Raw genomic sequence first — 19574 nt, forward strand, 5'->3', positions numbered from 1 at the left:
GACGCAGATTTATGTGTCCAGAATTTTACGTCCATATAGATATGGATGTTTACACATGTACTTGTGTATAGACACGAACAGCCGTTGACTTCTATAGGCAGCTATATGGAGCACCTGTTGGCTCCCTGATGAAGAAATTTGCGCTACATGGCTGTGTGCATGAGTCAGAACAGACACCAAGCTTAAAGCATATCTAAATCCCAAAACAGAAATGTAATATACTGCAGCTTACTAGTCATTACTTGTGCTTGGTGCATTAGTTTTCATATTTCAGGCTAAGAACATTTTCAGCAAGTACAAAAAATACTGGTTGGTCTTGCCTTAAATGAAGTGTCGCTATTAATTTCTGTTGGCTGGTAAGAAAGCAAAAACATCTCTATGTTTCTTGTGCAAACTTCTAGTCTTATTAATCCACCATGTAATGGAATGAAAAGCAGACACATTTAAAGTCAAACCTGTATGACAGCCAAGGCCTCTTCCATATGTTCAGTGGAAGAATGACAAGAAAAAGACAAATAGACAAGAATTGTGTTATTTGTAGTACTACCAGGGAAAAAAAATTCCCTAAAATAAAAAAAACACTACATATTAAAATAGCAGATTCTGCCACTGGAAGTTTTTTATGCAGCTCTTGTTTCAGTGGCAACCTAAAAGTGTTGGATTTCCAGTCACTGTAGGTAATGGAAACAATGGTCACCGGGAAAAATGTGTAGAGTAAAGCTGGCCATATACTAATTGAAATTGGGCCAGTTCAGCAGGGATGGCCAGATTTTAATCAGTGTATGGCCATCCCTGTTCGATAGAGGTTATTAGTTGATGATGGATTCCTCCATCCTCCTCATTTTTGTGAATGGAGGAATCTTCAAACTCATACATATCATACTCATACCTGTATATGGGGAGCTTAGATCTCCCCAGCGGGACAGAGGTAGCCATAGGAATCCAACAGGGTTTTTTCTCTCCCATATTCTATCCAAATATAAGAAAAGAAAATTGCCTTTACACAAACTTTTTTTATTAAAAAAAAAGTTCCTGTTTTCGGTGAAACCTCAGCCTGTCTCTGTTTGCCCTGGATTGTGAATTTGACGTAAGAAACAGAAAACATTTTAAGAGGAAGTGGAACTCAGATGACGAGTTGCTGTTCCTCTTACAGTTTGTATATGATTTTCCTCTCATGGTTTTAATGGTGGATGATAGATGATATGATTAGGGTTCTGGTTTTTTTTCTGCTTCTTTTTGTTCCGATGAGGACAATCACAAAATACATAATGTGTAACAATCACGCGGTGGAGTTATTTTACATACTGTGTGGTAAGTACTTTCTGTTTCTATTTATGTATGCAATCCAGCTTCTTGTACAGTCTTTGCTTGAATGCTGAAATTAAAGTCTATCTATACTCTCTATAGGTTTACTTAGTAGGTTTTCTAGTAGGCATTTTAAGGCATAGGATACAGCTATGTGTTTTAATGTGGGGCATTAAAAAAAAACTCTTGCTATTTTACAGGATGTAGTTTCCGGACAGTATACAGTATCTCACTTTTTGTTAACTATAGGTAAAATAGATATACACACATTCAAAATGCACTGAAAGATCAAAAATAGCAGAGGTGTGGATGGGTTCTGTGGGAGCTACATTATTTACCCTATTGTCCAACAATATCAAAAAATCAGCAGCGCAGTATTCTTAATTTATATGTGCTCATCGATCCATATATGAAATAACACTTAATTAGAATGAAAAATTATGATATCCAATAAATAAAATATATTTTCCTTATTGTTTACACAGTATATAGATATTTATATGCAATTTATGTATTGAAATTGTTTACATATAGAAAGATATTTAAATGCACTTTATTTATTTATTTATCGGATATCACAATTTATCATTCTAATTAAGTGTTATTTCATATATGGATTGATGAGCACATATAAATTAGGAATACTGCGCTGCTAATTTTTTTATATTGTTGGACAGTTTTTTTCCTTTGGTGGAAGTGAAGCAGCTGCGATTCCCTTATAAATTGACACAATTTTTATTATTTATCACATTTGGGGCGGGTGGTTTTATATTTATTATTTTATTATTTTACCCTATTCCCTGAATTGCCACCAAAGCCTTGGGATAAATCCAGGACATTCAGGAATGGGGTACATCTGACATTCTGCTTGCCTCTCACAATGTAGTGCTCACTGCCCAAGAAGCCTTAGGCAAATGCTGAATTTTGTTTAGATTTTTGGGGTCCAACTGTGGCAGCATATGGTAAAAATGAGTGCAGAAACGTAGAACAGGAGCTTTGCTACAAAGCCTGAAAGTTAGTTAATGTGATACTAAACACAGACTGTTTGGTTTACATTGTCCCTTCAAATTTTGTATGTGGATGATGGCATTGTAATTATTTTAATAAAAAACAAAACAAAAAAAAAACATCCTAGTGCCTTTTTCCCGTGTGATATACAGTACAGTTGTCACATGTCCCAGCTCTCTCCCAGCCTGTCTGCAGGGAAATATAAGCAGGAGGAGCTTCTTTTTTTTTAAAGATAACTACATTGTACACAAAATATATGGGTACAAAAATAAAAGAAAACACAGAAAATAAAGTAAACAATGCTCAAATATCACCATATAGAATATACAGTATATAAATTCATTACACATAGATCAAGCATTGAAGGAACAGGTGGCAATCCAAACTCAGCTACAAACATGAACTGTATATTGTCCATATAACAGTGTATACAAATACAGTAGTCAAGAGAAAGTGAAAAAATATCCACAATAGGTCCCTATCTCTGGTCAGTACTTTGGGTATTAGGTGGTATAGTATGGTCTTAACACACCCATAAGTCCCAGATTTTATGGAACTTACGAGGGCAAGCTCTGGCTTCACACATCAATTTATACAGCGGGAGTGCCTGATTAACGAGGGTAAGCCAAAAAGCTATGGCAGGGGTATTCAGAGAATTCTGTAGCATAGTTATACATTTTTTAGCGTAGATAGAACTAAACGTAGGAAAAGTTGGAAGCTTTTAGAAAGAGATTTATCATCAATGTACAATGTTCAACAATGTGGAAATAACATGGTGTGGGCGGATTTCTGCCAGGGACAGGATGTGTCACGCCCCTCTAGCCTGTGTCTTAGAATAGGAGGGAGGTGAAGCCTCCATTAATCTACATATTTTATCCCACCCCCATTGTGTTTAGCTGGTTAATGGGCATGAAGGAGGGAGGGAGTGGGATGTAATTTATCACTGTGTGTACGCCCACATGTGTAACTCTATAGTCATATGGGCTGCTCAGATTTGATAGGGAGGAAATGCTCAGCATAGAAACTCACTGAAATCGGAGCATGTGCAGAGTTGCCACCACAGCTGCAAAATCCCTAGCTGAATCAGGGAAATAAACAGGAGGTAGAGATAGAGTACAGCAGGATCAACCAGTTTTTTTGCAAGATACAGAAAACAATTCTCATGGTGAATGACAGTATTTAGTGATAGTTTTTTTATAATGTGGGTTTAGTGACACTTTAAAGTGGAACCTCACCTGACACCATTGTTGGAAATCTTTGAAATACTGAGTACTTCTGGATGTGGGAGAGCATGTAATGAAAGGGTAACTTCATTTTCGTATGGAAAAAAATAAAAAAATATATACCGTATACAACTGCGACACAAGTCATAATGACCACAATTTACAAGCGATATTTTACTGCATCCGAGTAAATAAACGCACAATGTTTCGAAAAAAAAAAAAACTGCTATTCACAAAGAAACTCTCTTTAAAATCTTGCATGCGTTATCTTTCCAAAGAATGCCTTAAATACCGCATGAAACCATGCAGTAAGTTATGGCAAGCATCTGATATGATGCTTTTCTAAAAAAATTGTAAGACAGCCAGCAGTTTAGTCGTGGCTGGTATGCTGAAGGGTATCAGCATCCATGAATAGATCCAGCAATGTGCAATAATTAAAGCTTCTTTCCTTTAAAAGGACCACTTGAGATCTCCTCCTCCTCCTTTGCATTGCTTCAAATTCCAGAAGACTGGATTCAAAGGGCTCCATCCTCTTAGTTATGTCATCTGCCAGCCTCCAGCAACAACTCCTGTCTAAAATGTAGCTCCAGCTTGCACTTTCCCACCTATTCTTTAAACCAATCACTGGGGGGGTCTGACCATTGCTATAGTTATCGCAAGCTTGGACCAGTACTTAATTACCGTATGCATTTATTTATTTATTTCCTTTTGCAAATTTACTTTATTGCCTCTTCATGGGGTATTTACCAAGCGTTTTTGGTGTTTGTGCTAAATATCACATACGAGCAATAGTGAATTGACATTTTCATTATCGCATGCGTTAGGTGGTCACGTGACCGTCACAACACATGCGATAACCTTTAGTGAATTGTGCCCATTGTAAATGAATGTTATTTAAAATGACCTTTGTTTTTCAATCTGCAGCTCTGTTTTTTTCTGAAAATGGAATGCAGTATGGCTACCTGGAGTTGTTCTGTACACAGAATGTATACAGAACGCCCCCCAGAAACATAATTTCCTACTTGTGTGATTGGCTCACTGATTTTCCCAGAAGTCTGCCCTAAGATACAAGTCAGATTTCAGGCATCCTCTGCAACATATGTAATTTTTGGTGAGATGCTTCCAATAGGAAATCACATCTAAATGGATGCAGACCCAGCAGCTTTTCTCATTAGAGCCCTGCAGGTGCACAGCTGATTGATAATTATGAGACCACTCTCATTAGTCTCACTTTACCACATGGATACAGACAAACACACAGGGATTTCTTCAGGTAGGATTCTGCAACAAAGTTTGTTAAACTCCTTGCAATGTACAGAGATCACCCAGAGGGGAATGTTTTTATCTCAACAAAAGTGGAGTTACGCTTTAAAGCATAATTAAAACCCAAATGGCTTTTTATAGGTTTTAAGTACAGTAGGGAATGTGTAAAACACAAAATCTAGCCTTCACTTCCTGTGCGGTAGACATAACTATACGTCAAAGAAAATCTTTCCAAAGATAAGTTGCCACTAGAACAAGTTTCCCCATTAGAAGATCCCCTCTCTGTTTCTGCTTTTGTAACAGACAACCCCAAATTGTGGATTTTGCCCATGTTCAGTCTTAGTGGCAATGGAGACCAGGATTAATAGGGGACTGAAAATTCACAATAGAGACATAGACAATATTAAATAACTGACAGAGATTCTAGCCCTTTCCCATTCTATCTAAAGATTAAGAAAAGAAAAAAAACAGTTTTGCATTGCATACACTTTTAACCTGTGTAGCCTCTGCAACGGACCAACATGGAGTGCGATAATTATACTTTCAGCCCAGAGATGCCACAGAGACTGCTTCTTCTTGAACCCTGAAAAGCTGTCGCAGAGAAAGCCCCCACCCAATCAAAAGGTCTAAGACAGGGGTGTCCAAACTATGGCTCTCCAGCTTTTTAGGAACTACAATTCCCATGAGGCATTGTAAATCTGAAATTCACAGACATAACTAGGCATGATGGGAATTGTTGTTCCTGAACAGCTGGAAGGCCATAGTTTGGACATAGCTGGTCTAAGGGGTGTAATGTAGGAGTGCCAGAGGGTTTTATAATGCTCACGCTCTGCTATAGGCCACCCAGTCATTCTGCCTAGTGTGTTCAGAAGTATGGATGTGATCTTATGCTGTGAACTTTTGTCCCATAGCCTTTTTTTCTTTTTTCCTGAAGGGTGGGAACCTCTCCTCCCCATGACAGCCAGGGCGGTTAGCGCCTTCTGGACGTTCTTACATCGGGCGTCTGTTTCTCATGTTGCAAGGCAATCTGGTCATCCCTGCACTCGTTTACAACATTTTTATACAGTTGATGTGTTAGGCATCCTCCGATGCTAGTTTTGGTCGCCATGTTTTGCAGGCGGCTATTTAGGACTCTTGGGTGCCCCTTCTGGGTGGTTCAGAGTGTTGGCATGTTGCCCTGGGTTTTTATGTATTAGTTGGTTTGCCCACCATTCGTTATGGCACCACTTTGGGACATCCCTGTCTGGTAATGAATATTGAAGAATAGGCTGTGTCTATCAATGAATATAAGAGAAAACAGGATTTTTGTTACTTACCATATAATCTCTTTCTCTGAGTTCATTGCTCTGAGACACAGCACCCACCCTTCTTTTTTCTCCTTTGACATTGCTTGTGACTGACTGGGTTGCCTATAGCAGAGAGGGGGTTTTATGCCCAGGGAGGACTGCCCATAGGAGGTGTCCTACTCCTGTAGGTAGGGCTAAAAAACCCTGCTTGGTAATGGATATTGAAGATCATCAATTAACTCAGAGAAAGGGATTTTAAGGTGAGTAACAAAAAATCCCGTTATTACCTAACAGAATAAAGTTTTATGATTTGTTAGATAACAAACATGATTTGGGTCATATTTACAATTCTCTTAGGAAATCTAATGCCTTCTGGACCTTTGTAAAATAGGTATATTTGGCATCCTTCCATACATTAATGTAACTGTGTTTTATGAAGGTAACTCCATCAGCAGAAAAAAAAATAATAATTTCATGCGTATTAGGCAGTGTGTTCAAATTAATAAACTGGCTTAATGCAAAGCACGTTAACGCACATGAATTAAAGTGCATTCATTTGAAGCACCTCAGCGGACCAGGCTGGTGTGAATAGGCCCTTAGTAAATTAACCACTTCCTGCCTGCCGTATAGTAAAATTATGGCGGGCAGGATGCACTCTTGTTCTAGAATGACGGCGCCCCAAAACCGGCATGCGCCGATTGTGGTTATGTCATGTTACTAGGGCACAGCGCAACCCCAATCTCGGTAAAGAGCTGATGATGCAACTGTTTACCTATGTGATTAGCTGTGTCCAATCACACCTGGTCACATGTAAACAAGGAATTGGCATTTATCGGCTCTCCTTGGCTCACACTGACAGAATGTGTAGCCAGGAGAGCCGATCAGTGGCATCTCCTCACAGCGGAGGCCTGTACAGGTAATCAGGGCACTGATCATCATTGCCCTGATTACAGTACAACCCCCAGCAGTGCCCATCAGTGACACCATTCAGTGCTGCTTTTCAGTGCCTATCAGAGCGCCTATCCATGCCATCTATCATTGCCCACCAGTGCCACCTATCAGTGCCCATCAGTGCGGCATATTAGTGCCTCCTCATCAGTGCCACCTAATCAGTGCCCTTCAGTGCCACCTCATCAGCCCACATCAGTGAAGGAGAAAAATTACTTATTTACATAATTTACTGACAGAAACTAAGAAAAACTTTTTTTGTTTCAAAATTTTCAGTCTTTTTTGTTTTTTTTTTTAGCAAAAAAAATTAAAAACCCAGCAGTGAATACATACCACCAAAAGAAAGCTCTATTTGTGTGAAAAAAAATGCTAAAAATTTAATTTAGGTACAATGTTGCACGGCCGCACAATTGTCATTCAAAATGGGACAGCACTGAAAGCTGAAAATTGGCCTGGGCAGGAAGGGGGTAAAAGTGCCCTATAGCAAGTGATTAAAGACTTTGATTGCAAAAAAAATTGTAAATAACACATGGTTAGTATAAGGCCACAAGTACACTGGGAGTTTAGCCCACATGGGTCAAATCCCAGCATTTTCAGGGGCCTGGGAGGCACAGTTACAGTGTCCACCCAAACTGTCAGCAGCCTGTCAAAAGCTATGACAGACTGAAATAAACAGTGGCTGGATGCTGTACTAAGTGGTGCTTAAGTTTAGGGCTGTATGTGTTCTGGGACATATGCTCGGAAAACAAAATTCTTTCATTCTGGGCTTATGCCCCTAAATGCATAGGCTCTAAATGCGAGTACCACTCGGTACAGCATCCAGTCACCATGTAGCCTGTCATAGATTGTGACCTGCTGCTGGCATTGGAACTGGATAATGCAACTGTTCCTCCTGAACACCTGAAAATGCGAGAATTTGATGCACATGGGCTTATTGCTCAGTGTGCATGAGGCCCAGTACTGTATTATTCTTTGGTGTTACAAAAAGAGAAAAGAGGTCTGAGTAGTAACAAATATACACCAATCACAAATCAACGTTTGTCAGTTTAATGGTTAAGTGTAATAAGTGTAATTCCAGCTAGGACTTTGTTTCTAGCGTTGTACTCTGTTAGAAAGAGATTGGATCCGATTTCATTGCTGTCTTGGTCAATGCAGGGAAGAATTTCTCCTCAATTTCTGTCCCAATGAAAAAATGTCACCAGACATGAAGTGATGGGAAATCTCTCCCGGAATGGAACATTCCGCTGTTGAGTGCTGCTCTTTAAAACAGAACGTCACTTTCTCAACCAATATTGACTATTTTGAATCCTTATGCTGCTAGTAATAGTAAATAGATAGGAAAGTGTATTACATTTACTGGTTTTAAACAGTTTTTTTTTACATTTCTTTAGTTACTTCTTTAGTTTCCATGCCTAGACAAATGATATCATACATCCCAGGAGTCTTCAGGAGGGGATGAGGGGTTTTCTCAGCTAAGTACACCCTACTGCCTGCATGCCTGAACTAAGGGCAATGGATTACAGGAAGTAAATGCTACATTAATCATCTGCCCCTACTCAAGATGGCCAAGCCAGAAATGCTAGGGAGTGTTTTTCAAGGTTATTTCTCAGCAAAATAAAGCATTGAGACATTGATTGATAGCTAAATTTTCTTTGAATAATAAAAATAAATTAAATAGCACTTTTGTAGTTCCATTTTAAAGCCATTGGGCACTAGACAAATTCACAAGTTGGGCAGGTTGGGGAATATACCTATGAAAATATAGAAAAAAAGCCAAAAGGCAAACTGTTGGGACTTTATATGAGAGACATGACAGTGACAAGGCTGGTAGGTAAAGGTATAGCATTTATTATTTGTATATATATATATATATATATATATATATATATATATCATATAGTCATAGTGTACAAGATAAACATAATGTATGATATATATAACAAAACTGGAGTAATACAAATGATGAATGGTCCCCAAGCCAGCTTGAAAGAACCAGCATAGCAATAGACAATAATGGGAGTAAATTGAGTATAATCATAACATCCATAACTGATGCGTTTCGTGGCCTAGTATCGCCACTTCTTCAAGAGTAGGTGTATGATCCATATCTATAAACAAAAAATAATACATATAAAAGTATTTTGCATAGCACGATGGTCATTGGAAGCTGAAAGGGGAGGGGAGAGGGAGGGAGAAACCCCCACAGTCTCACAACTTACATGGTGGCTCCGGCAGTAGCTGGTAGTGACTGTGGGACATGAACCCAATGCCTCCCACGGGAGCTGAGGACGCAGAGGGTCAGCGGAGAGAGCGAATAGTGCCACACACAGGAAAAAATGTAAATGGAGGTAACTGCGGTAGTAAAGAGAGTGTGGACATGACAGAAGTAATTGGAAGAAATTATGCATAAAATTGAAAGAAAAAACGCTAAATAGAAAGTGTGTGAGTGAATGAGAAGGTGGAAATGTGGAAACCGAATGAATAAGTACAAGGGTGAGGAGGGAAGAGAAAGTAAGAATAGAGAGACCCCAGTTAACCGAGAATCAGAGGATGAACAAACAAGGTGAATAATCAAAGGGAAATGGTATGTGATCCAAAGTAAGAGGTGAAGGTGCGAGAGAGAAGGAGGTGAATACCCAGGAGTGAAGTATGAGGGAGTGTGCCTTGCTTTCGCCAAAGACCGCCGATCCAATGACATCCAGCGTCACGTCAGTGCATACAAATGATGGGAGGACCCGCGGGAGCGGCTGGCAGTGCCGACCGTCCGGTGGGCTCCCTCTTAATACGGATAACAATAACATAATGTATGATATATATAACAAAACTGGAGTAATACAAATGATGAATGGTCCCCAAGCCAGCTTGAAAGAACCGTATTATCCGTATTATCTTGTACACTATGACTATATGATATATATATATATACAAATAATAAATGCTATACCTTTACCTACCAGCCTTGTCACTGTTATGTCTCTCATATAAAGTCCCAACAGTTTGCCTTTTGGCTTTTTTTCTATATGAAATTAGGGATGGAGACACATGGTTTATCCCACCATGCGCCTCATTTAAAGTCCCGCCCTCCCCCCCCCCCTATACCTATGAAAAGGATCAATGATGGCATAGAGGAGTGAAAATAGGTGCAGAAGCAGTGTCTGTGCAGGGGCTAGGCTGTTTGCAGGAGCTATCCCAGATCCCAGATAGGTTTATCTGTTTGAAACTCATTTAGGGGCTTCAGCATGGACTTCACCAGGAACAAACACTTGGTAGAAATAGCAGCAGCCAGGTAAGTGAATGTACTGTGGTCACTGGAGTGGTCAATAGAGGAGAGGAAAACATGAAGAGAAGCCTAGGAGGAGAAACAAAAATGTATTGGTATACAGTCCTATTGAGTTGATAAGGAAGCAGAATCAAATTATCAATGAGCTGGCATGAAGATGTCCGGAAAGACACATTTTAGTAGGGGAGGGTTGATAATCTCAACAACCCAGACAATTAAAACCCGCCAGGGGTTCTTACCCTAGTACCTACCTACCTTATACAAAACTAAAAACAAATGTTTTGGCTGGAATTGCACTATAAATGTTGATTTTTGTTCACTGCACTTAATAAGTCCTTTAAACCCATTATTAAAGAAAATATATTTCTATGCATGGATTATAATACATGTGTATTTGTTTTTCAGATGACAACAAACATTTGTCTTTTTCTGTAGATCCCTGTACTTCTACTTGGAAAGAAGAAGTGAATATTTCTATGACATTTATACCAAGTAATTTTTTCTATTTGTTTAAAAATATATTTTTTTAAGGATAAAACAAATCAGAAAAAAGAGGATGATACTTACCTGCAGATATACAAACTTAGGGTAACCAATGATTGACAGACCTTCCCATGTGAAAGATAGACACAGGACATCTATACATCTCTGACCATGGAAAGGACAGTCTTTGCCAAAAGAATACATTCTGTTTGGTTGCTATCAGTTACTGCGCTTTAGAATGAGCACTTTTATCCTCACACGCTTTTAATAAAATTATAACTTATAAAGTGGCTCAGGGCCAGAAGTGATTTTATGCTGTCAGTAACTTTGTTCCTTATTCTCCAAGTGATGAAGTAGTACAGTCACATGGAGATTTCCCAACAAGCTGCTGGGTATGTGTGTCTGTACACAACAGAATGTGCTTCTAATGGTCGTGGCCTGAGTATCTCATATTAGGTCATCAATTTGGGTATAGACCATATATCTATATATAAGGCAGTGCAAAAAGCAGTGTCTTCATGCAAAGTACAGTAGCCTATAGCAGTCTGGCAACACTTAGTTTATACAAACCAGGTTAGCTAAAAGATTTAGAACGGATTGCTATGTGGTCAGTGTATTTTATACTGGCTTGTTCAATATGGTTTATTCTGAAAGAAAAGTTTATGTAACTCATACACTGTACTTGGTTATTCCAGAGATGAAGCTTTTACTTTTTTTTTTTAGGTATAATATTTAAAGCTGAACCCCAGGTGAACACATTAAATAGTGTTATCCTCCTGGCAATGCTGTGTAGCAGGGCTGTACAAATATTAGGAATAGATTTACTACTAATACATTGGGAGGTAATCCAGCTTCCTTATATATAGTACTGTGCAAATGTTTTAGACAGGTGTAAAGAAATGATGTAGCATAAGAATGCTTTCAGAAATATATATTTTAATTGCTTATTTTAATCAATTTACAAAATGCAAAGTGAGCGTACAAAAAAACAAATCTAAATCAAATCAATATTTGGTGTGCCTACCCTTTAGCTTTAATCCAGCCTCAATTCTTACACTTGCACAGTTTGTACACTTGCACAAAGTCAATGGTATGGTATTTAGCAAAAATATTATTGTGTGGAAATAAAATAATCAAACACTAGTGAACACTCAGGATGTTAACATGGTTGGGATTTGAACTCATGACTTAAGAACTTTTTGCTTGTGAGCGCAGACCACTAGACCAATGTGCCAAGGACAATTAGACTTGCATAATAGTTAAGTATGATTAAAGAATGAACATAGATAATTAGAACTCTATAGTCTCCTAAAAAATATTTTTGTAACATGAAAAAAAAAAAATAAACATATATCAGATATGTAACTGTAATTGATAAATACATGTAACCTCATGGAATAGCAGAATTACTCTGTAATATTCCTTCAGAACAGCATTCGTTAGCAAAAGAAGAAAACAAACTATGCACAATAATTGTCATATAAATAAATAGCCACACACGAGGTAGAGCACACCCCATATTTATTGGCATATATGTACACACGACCATAGCTAAATATTGCAGCGCAGTTTCATATAGGAAACTCGTAGGCAATTTCCAGGTATGAAAAGGGAGGTAAATTTGCGCTAAGGATGAAGGTATATATGTACTGTATATCACTGGTTGCTGCCTACCTCATAAGTATAACTCAATAGAGATATACAAGAAATAGAAAGGGGGGGTGAGGTAAATGGCGCTGCCTAATACAAAGTTCTGGGTAATGTCAGATATAACATGGCACTATGCAGAGTAAAATGCCACAATTAATTTCCAATAAAATCATATACATCAAACGTGTAAAGGTGCTAAAAAGTGCCGATAAGGATAAAATTCAAATCTATAAAATTTGTACAGTATGAAGGTGGTAGTGAAAATAATGAGCACGGTTAATAAATACACTTGATTGGTGGGTCAACCACAATGAAAAATTATTGTAAATATAAACAAGGTGACTTCATGTGAAATATGTGGTTGGATTATAAAAAATAAACATCTAAAATTAAATAGTATATTAAAGTGCAAAGTGATTACCAATAGTAAGCAAATGGTGTAATATCATATACTGGTATGATAAAGTGACTGGTGCAGCAAGAAACAAAGGTGCAATGATTATTTAAATGGCAGTATTCCTAGATGAAAGGTGACTGAAGTGCTTAAATAAATTTTGGCAAAAGTCCATAAAGTGTTAATTGATGTGGACTCCCAGAAAGCTGAGGTGGCTCTTGAGGTGATCCAATTCGGACGTGCAGGTGAGGAAACAAAGTGCTCCCCTCTCAGTAAAGCCCGTACTCACTGGAACTCTGTACCCCTACAGGGGTAGAAAGCTTGGTACCCTCAAGGGGTAAGATCCTCTCAGGTAAGTGGCCCTGTATTCACTGGTATAGATCATCCGATTGGGTCCCCAAGACATGGGATGTACTTAATAATGGTGAACATTATAGCTTCCAAGGGCGTCAGCACAGGATACATGGGATAGTGGGAATCCAGACCATAAAGAGAAGAGCCTCACATAGTGAAGTATAGTAATGTAAAAGTACTTTATTAAATACAGAAAAGGTACTCACAAAGGTATAAGGTAAACGAGCGTAGAAAGAAAACCGGGACCGCAACGTTCCTGTGTGTAGCAGAGTTTCCGGAACGCGATACGTTCCAATCACTGGAAGTGCGTCCCAATAGCAGCGGAAGTGATGTGATTACACCTTACGCTTTTCGTCATTCAGACGTCATCAGAGGCAGCGTCAATCACGTCAGCTCCGTTGGACAATATAGCAAGTGGTCACCAGGCAACCAGGACAAACAACGGAAGGCTAATCTTATTACAGCCAATCAGTAAATCATCATAGTAGTGGTCAAGTGTAGCTAGGTAAAAGACTGCATACTAATAAGATCCCCTAAGTGAGGAGATACGCTGGCCAATAAGGATTAAGACTATGTACCGTAGTCTAATTGCTAGGTAAAGTAGATATGTTGTATGGCTGGGAATCCCAATTCAAACAGGATATATGCAATAGGAAAAATAAATATATTTAAAAGAGGAAGAACTTGCGACACCATAAAAACTCTGTTGTAAATTATTAAAAACCAATTAAATCTGGATATTAATTTTAAAATCAGATATGAATTAAGAGCTACCCCTTAGGTGCCATAATCCTAGTAATATACAAAGAAAAGAGAAAATGAATGGTACAACAAAACGTTGTCCAAGCATCTATTGGCGGACTTTATGGGCACATACTGAGTGAACACACTTATTGATTTAAAAGAATTACTTTAATAATTAAGAAAATTTTAAAAGAAAACAAAGAGCACTATGCAAATGTTGACATATATATAGTTTCTTATACATTCAAAGTTGATATGCAAGCATTCTTGGCAATGGGTGAGGATTATGGTTGTTATACCAATCTGATATAGTCAACGCGTTTCGCATTTGCGCTTCATCAGGACCTCAGATGATGAAATAACCTCTTAATAAAACAGAAGCATATCATACATTATTAGTTTATACATATATATATATATATACAAAAATGCATACATTTACAATCGTATTAACATACATAGATGTTTATTACATATGCATGTATGTCGCCATGTGGCTATGAGGGCAATAGAAAAGCGGATAAACCCACCTCCTCAAGTTGCAGTGCACGATACCGTACGACCGGGGGCTGAGCTCAATGGCAGAGCACCTCAGACCACGACCACCTGAATTGGTAGATTATCAAGTAACATTTATATTGTTTTCTTTATTGTTTTTTAATTGTTTTTAGAATATTTTTAGAAAAATTAATTTTGACATCTATTATGGAATATTCTATAACACAATGATAATTACCTTGAACTATATTTGATGGATATGGGAACAGGTAGGACGGCTGGATAGAGAATGATATGTGGATCGCCTGAACGTCTTACACCTGAATGTAAACAGTATGTTGGTATTTATATTGTAATAAGATTCCTCAATTATATTATAGTATGTACCTCCCTTTCTCAGAGCATGTAAGTGAGCATTTTAAGCGCCGTTCTGTGATATAGATATATCACACCAAAGTAAGAAATAAAATACGAGAGGGCAGAAGAGGGAGGTAGAGGGGAAGGGAGTGAGGGGGGGAAAAAGGGGGGGGGGGAAGGGAGGGACAAGAGGGGGGGGGGTGGGGGGTAAGTGAAGAGAAAGTAAGGTAAAAGGAAAGAGAGGAATAAGGGATAGAAATGGAAGAAGGGGTGGGAAGGGGAGGAGAGTGAGATGGGGAAGGGGGGAACAGAGACAGATGGTTGGTGTGCATATATGTAATCACAGGTATACGATATAATTTGGGTATATATTTACTAGTATTTTATCTCTGTATACCTCAAAGAGGCAGAGGAAAGGGTGTCAATACAGGTCCAAAAATTCAATTTTATCGGGTAACATAGTCCCCCAAGAGGCCCCACCCACTCTATTTCAGGGGGAGGGGGGGGGGAAAAGGGGGTTTTTTCTATCTATATATACTTACAAATGACTTGTATTCTTATACATCAGACAAAAAGATGTCTCTGTTATAGATAGTCTCTGATATCTTGTTATTCTAAGGAATTGGATAGACCCTCATCCAACTGGTAGTAGTAAAACAGATCGATTTGTGCTAAGGATGGAAGGTAAAGATATATTCTGTTGGTATTAGCTATGCTAGTAAGTAGTACAAATCATATTCAGGTATGCAGTATATTCTGGCTCTCTTTCTCACAAAGGGTCGGTGTACTCACATGCTGCTACGTCCACATTCATATTCCAGCCGCCTCATCTTGCTCCCTGGTGGTCTGTGGTCTAAATAGGGTCAGCACACCGGCTGCTAATCAGCACAGGTGTTCGACATCGGCCGCGGCGCACCGGATGTGCGTCATCGGTCGTCGCCGGATATGACGTTCAATGGAACGTGTCTCATGTCGGAGGTAAGAGGGAGCCAATGGAGGCGCAGGGTGCTCACCAACGACCCGGAAGGGGTGGGTCATCGCCGCCCTGTCGCCTCCAAGAGGCCCTCCCCACCTCCGACATGGTGCTTAACTGTACCCAGAGGAGGTACCTTACACCGCTAAGCAGATGGATATTCCCGTGATCAAAGCTATCACGGCCAAATAGCGACACATCTTTTTATGCAATACAGTATATAAACAGGTATGTTTAAACAATTAAACCATTTTCATTTTTGTTTCTGCCATCAAGAGATATTCTTTCGTTTTTTTATCATTAATTATTTTGTAAAAGAATTCTTATGACAGTTTATTTGTTGTACCACCATTTGTATTTTTTTATATATATAATGGTTAAGATGGTGATGAGTAGGACCGCTCATCTTATGAGCGTTTTGGCGGACATCTATTACATCCTGGTTAGGTTATTATGCCTATATTGTGTGCAGTGGAGTGGGTTATGACGACCCAAACGAGGGGAGTATTCAATTTAAAGAGATATTGGAAAGATTACTGAAGTGTTAGATCTTATATCCACTATTGCAATTTTCACTACGTAACTGCAGATCATCATCTGAGGAAAACAAGAGGCAAGTATGTATATGCCTTATGATGGTATGGTGGCATCTTTTTGGGTGCAGATTTTATTAGGTCATTTGGGAAGTTAAAGTTTGGATTTAATTTTTACATTGTCACCAGATATCACAACAGCAATTAAGATTTTTTATACATATATACCAATTCAGAGGAATGGTTTGAAGCTAAGAGCCTCATTCAAGCCTGGACTTATGGTGGCCTTAAGGTTATAAATCCATCTAGCCTCTCGTTGAAGTATAATTTTATCAAATTCGCCCCCTCTTGGATTTTCTAAAATCCGTTCGAGGGCGGCGAATTTGATCACTCTGGTGTTGTTTTTGTGGTAGACGCCAAGATGTCTTCCAATAGGCGTAGATAGGAGGTTATTTTTACCGTACCCTATATGTTCCTTGATGCGGCGCCAAAACTGTCTCTTGGTTTTGCCTATATAGTAGGCGCCGCACTCACAGAACATAATGTATACTATGCCTATGGTTTGGCAATCCACGTAATGTTTAATTGCATGTAATTGGTTATTGGGTAAATAGAGGGATTGGTTTTCGTATATCCATTCGCAGAAATCACATCTGCCACATCGCCAGGTACCCGGTATGTTTTCTTCTTCTATAGCCCTTTTATCCACAAAGTGACTTTTAGTTACTTGGTCCCTAATTGATCTTGCCTTCTTGTATGTTATTTCTGGATAGTCTTTTAGATACTTGCTCAGAATGTCGTCATTCCTGAGCAAATACCAATGTTGTTGCAAGATATTTCGGACTGTTTGATGCTGTTTGTGATATGAGGTGACAATACGTACATTTTCCTCCGTATTCTTAGTTTTTTTATTGAACAGAATTTCTTCCCTCGTTTTTTGGCACGCTCTATTGAAGGCCTTACGTAATGTGGTGGTTGTATAGCCTCTTTCCAACAATCTATTACGTAGGTTATTGGCCTCCATTCGAAATTGCCCCTCACTTGAGCATATGCGTCGCAGTCGTAGGTATTGAGAGTATGGTATACTTCTCACCAGTTGTTTTGGGTGGAAGCTTTGTGCATGTAGCACAGTGTTACCTGCGGTTGGTTTGCGGTATAAGGTTGTCTCGATTTTCCCAGTATTTGTAATAGATATAGTTATATCTAGAAAGGGTATGGATGTGTGATTTTTTTGATGAGTAAATTTGAGGTTATATTGGTTTGTATTGAGGGCATTGAGGAATTTCCGCAGGTCCTCCTCTGGCCCCGTCCATAACATAAACACATCGTCTATGTAGCGGAGCCAGAGGAGGACGTGCGGAAAGTGACAGGAAAGGCCGTCGTCAGAAAAAAGAGTCCGCTCCCACCCCCCCAGGTACAGGTTGGCATAGGATGGGGCACAGGAGGTCCCCATCGCTACCCCCTGCACCTGGAGGTAGTGGGAGCGGTCAAAGACAAAGGCATTTCCAGTCAGTATAGAATGGAGGCCATCCAGCACAAAGTTGGTCAGTCCCCCATGTTTAAGGGGGCGTTCCAACAGAAATTCTCTTATTGTTTGTAGGCCCTTTGTGTGGGGGATACTACTATAAAAGGCTTCAATATCTATCGCCACTAGTGTGGTATTAGGTGGGACAGATAATCCCTCCAGTCTCTTCAATAAATCTGGTGTATCTTGGATATAAGATGGAAGTGATATAACATGTTCTCTCAAGATTATGTCGATATATTGGCTGAGGGGTTCAGTATAAGACCCTATCCCTGATATTATGGGTCTGCCTGGGGGGGGTCCGTGACTTTAGGGCGCTGAAGGATCTCATGGACCTCCTTGAGGAAAATGAGGCCTTCGAAAGTTCCCTGGTCCCGGAAAATCCGCAGCCCCTCCACTCTGGTTCAAAAATCACAGATACATCTCAAACTATTAAGTCTTCCCTAACACTACCCCTACCTGCACCAACGGTACAAGAATTCGCGGTACATACAGTGAAAAAGAAATCTGATAAATTTCCATCGTTACATACAAATCCAAATATAGCAGCCTTCATCACCCAAGTAACCAAACAAATCGAGTCAATACAAACAACACCCAACAAGAATATGGACAACTTGAGTCCACAACAGAAAAAAGCCTTAACTGCCCTAAGCAACAACAACAAAATCGTAGTTAAACCTGCTGATAAGGAGGGGAATGTGGTAGTGATGGACATAGAGCAATATAGGACAATGTGCCTTAATATCTTAAATAACAGAGAATGGTACAAACCAATAACGCAAGACCAAGTCAATACACTTCAAAAAGAATTTACACAACTACTGTTTAGAGCCTACCAAAAAGGAGTGATAAACAAAGACACATATCATGCGATTTTGGTTAAAAATCCAAAAATACCAACGTTCTATGCCACACCTAAGACACATAAAAGCCTCACAGCCCCCCCAGGCAGACCCATAATATCAGGGATAGGGTCTTATACTGAACCCCTCAGCCAATATATCGACATAATCTTGAGAGAACATGTTATATCACTTCCATCTTATATCCAAGATACACCAGATTTATTGAAGAGACTGGAGGGATTATCTGTCCCACCTAATACCACACTAGTGGCGATAGATATTGAAGCCCTTTATAGTAGTATCCCCCACACAAAGGGCCTACAAACAATAAGAGAATTTCTGTTGGAACGCCCCCTTAAACATGGGGGACTGACCAACTTTGTGCTGGATGGCCTCCATTCTATACTGACTGGAAATGCCTTTGTCTTTGACCGCTCCCACTACCTCCAGGTGCAGGGGGTAGCGATGGGGACCTCCTGTGCCCCATCCTATGCCAACCTGTACCTGGGGGGGTGGGAGCGGACTCTTTTTTCTGACGACGGCCTTTCCTGTCACTTTCCGCACGTCCTCCTCTGGCTCCGCTACATAGACGATGTGTTTATGTTATGGACGGGGCCAGAGGAGGACCTGCGGAAATTCCTCAATGCCCTCAATACAAACCAATATAACCTCAAATTTACTCATCAAAAAAATCACACATCCATACCCTTTCTAGATATAACTATATCTATTACAAATACTGGGAAAATCGAGACAACCTTATACCGCAAACCAACCGCAGGTAACACTGTGCTACATGCACAAAGCTTCCACCCAAAACAACTGGTGAGAAGTATACCATACTCTCAATACCTACGACTGCGACGCATATGCTCAAGTGAGGGGCAATTTCGAATGGAGGC

General features: G+C 39.4%; 1 long non-coding RNA gene across 1 annotated transcript in view; it reads left to right on the plus strand.

The window, feature by feature from the left end:
- The first annotated feature begins 1146 nt into the window (after nt 1-1146).
- The window catches only part of LOC309555839, a 45604-nt gene continuing 27176 nt past the window's right edge, over nt 1147-19574 (plus strand). The window contains exons 1-2 of the long non-coding RNA XR_014225282.1: nt 1147-1311; nt 10719-10805. This is a non-coding gene — a long non-coding RNA (uncharacterized lncRNA). The remainder of the gene's footprint in view (nt 1312-10718; nt 10806-19574) is intronic.

The sequence above is a fragment of the Pelophylax lessonae genome, assembly GCF_965119305.1.
Source record: "Pelophylax lessonae genome assembly, chromosome: 5".
Classification (NCBI taxonomy): Eukaryota; Metazoa; Chordata; class Amphibia; order Anura; family Ranidae; genus Pelophylax; species Pelophylax lessonae.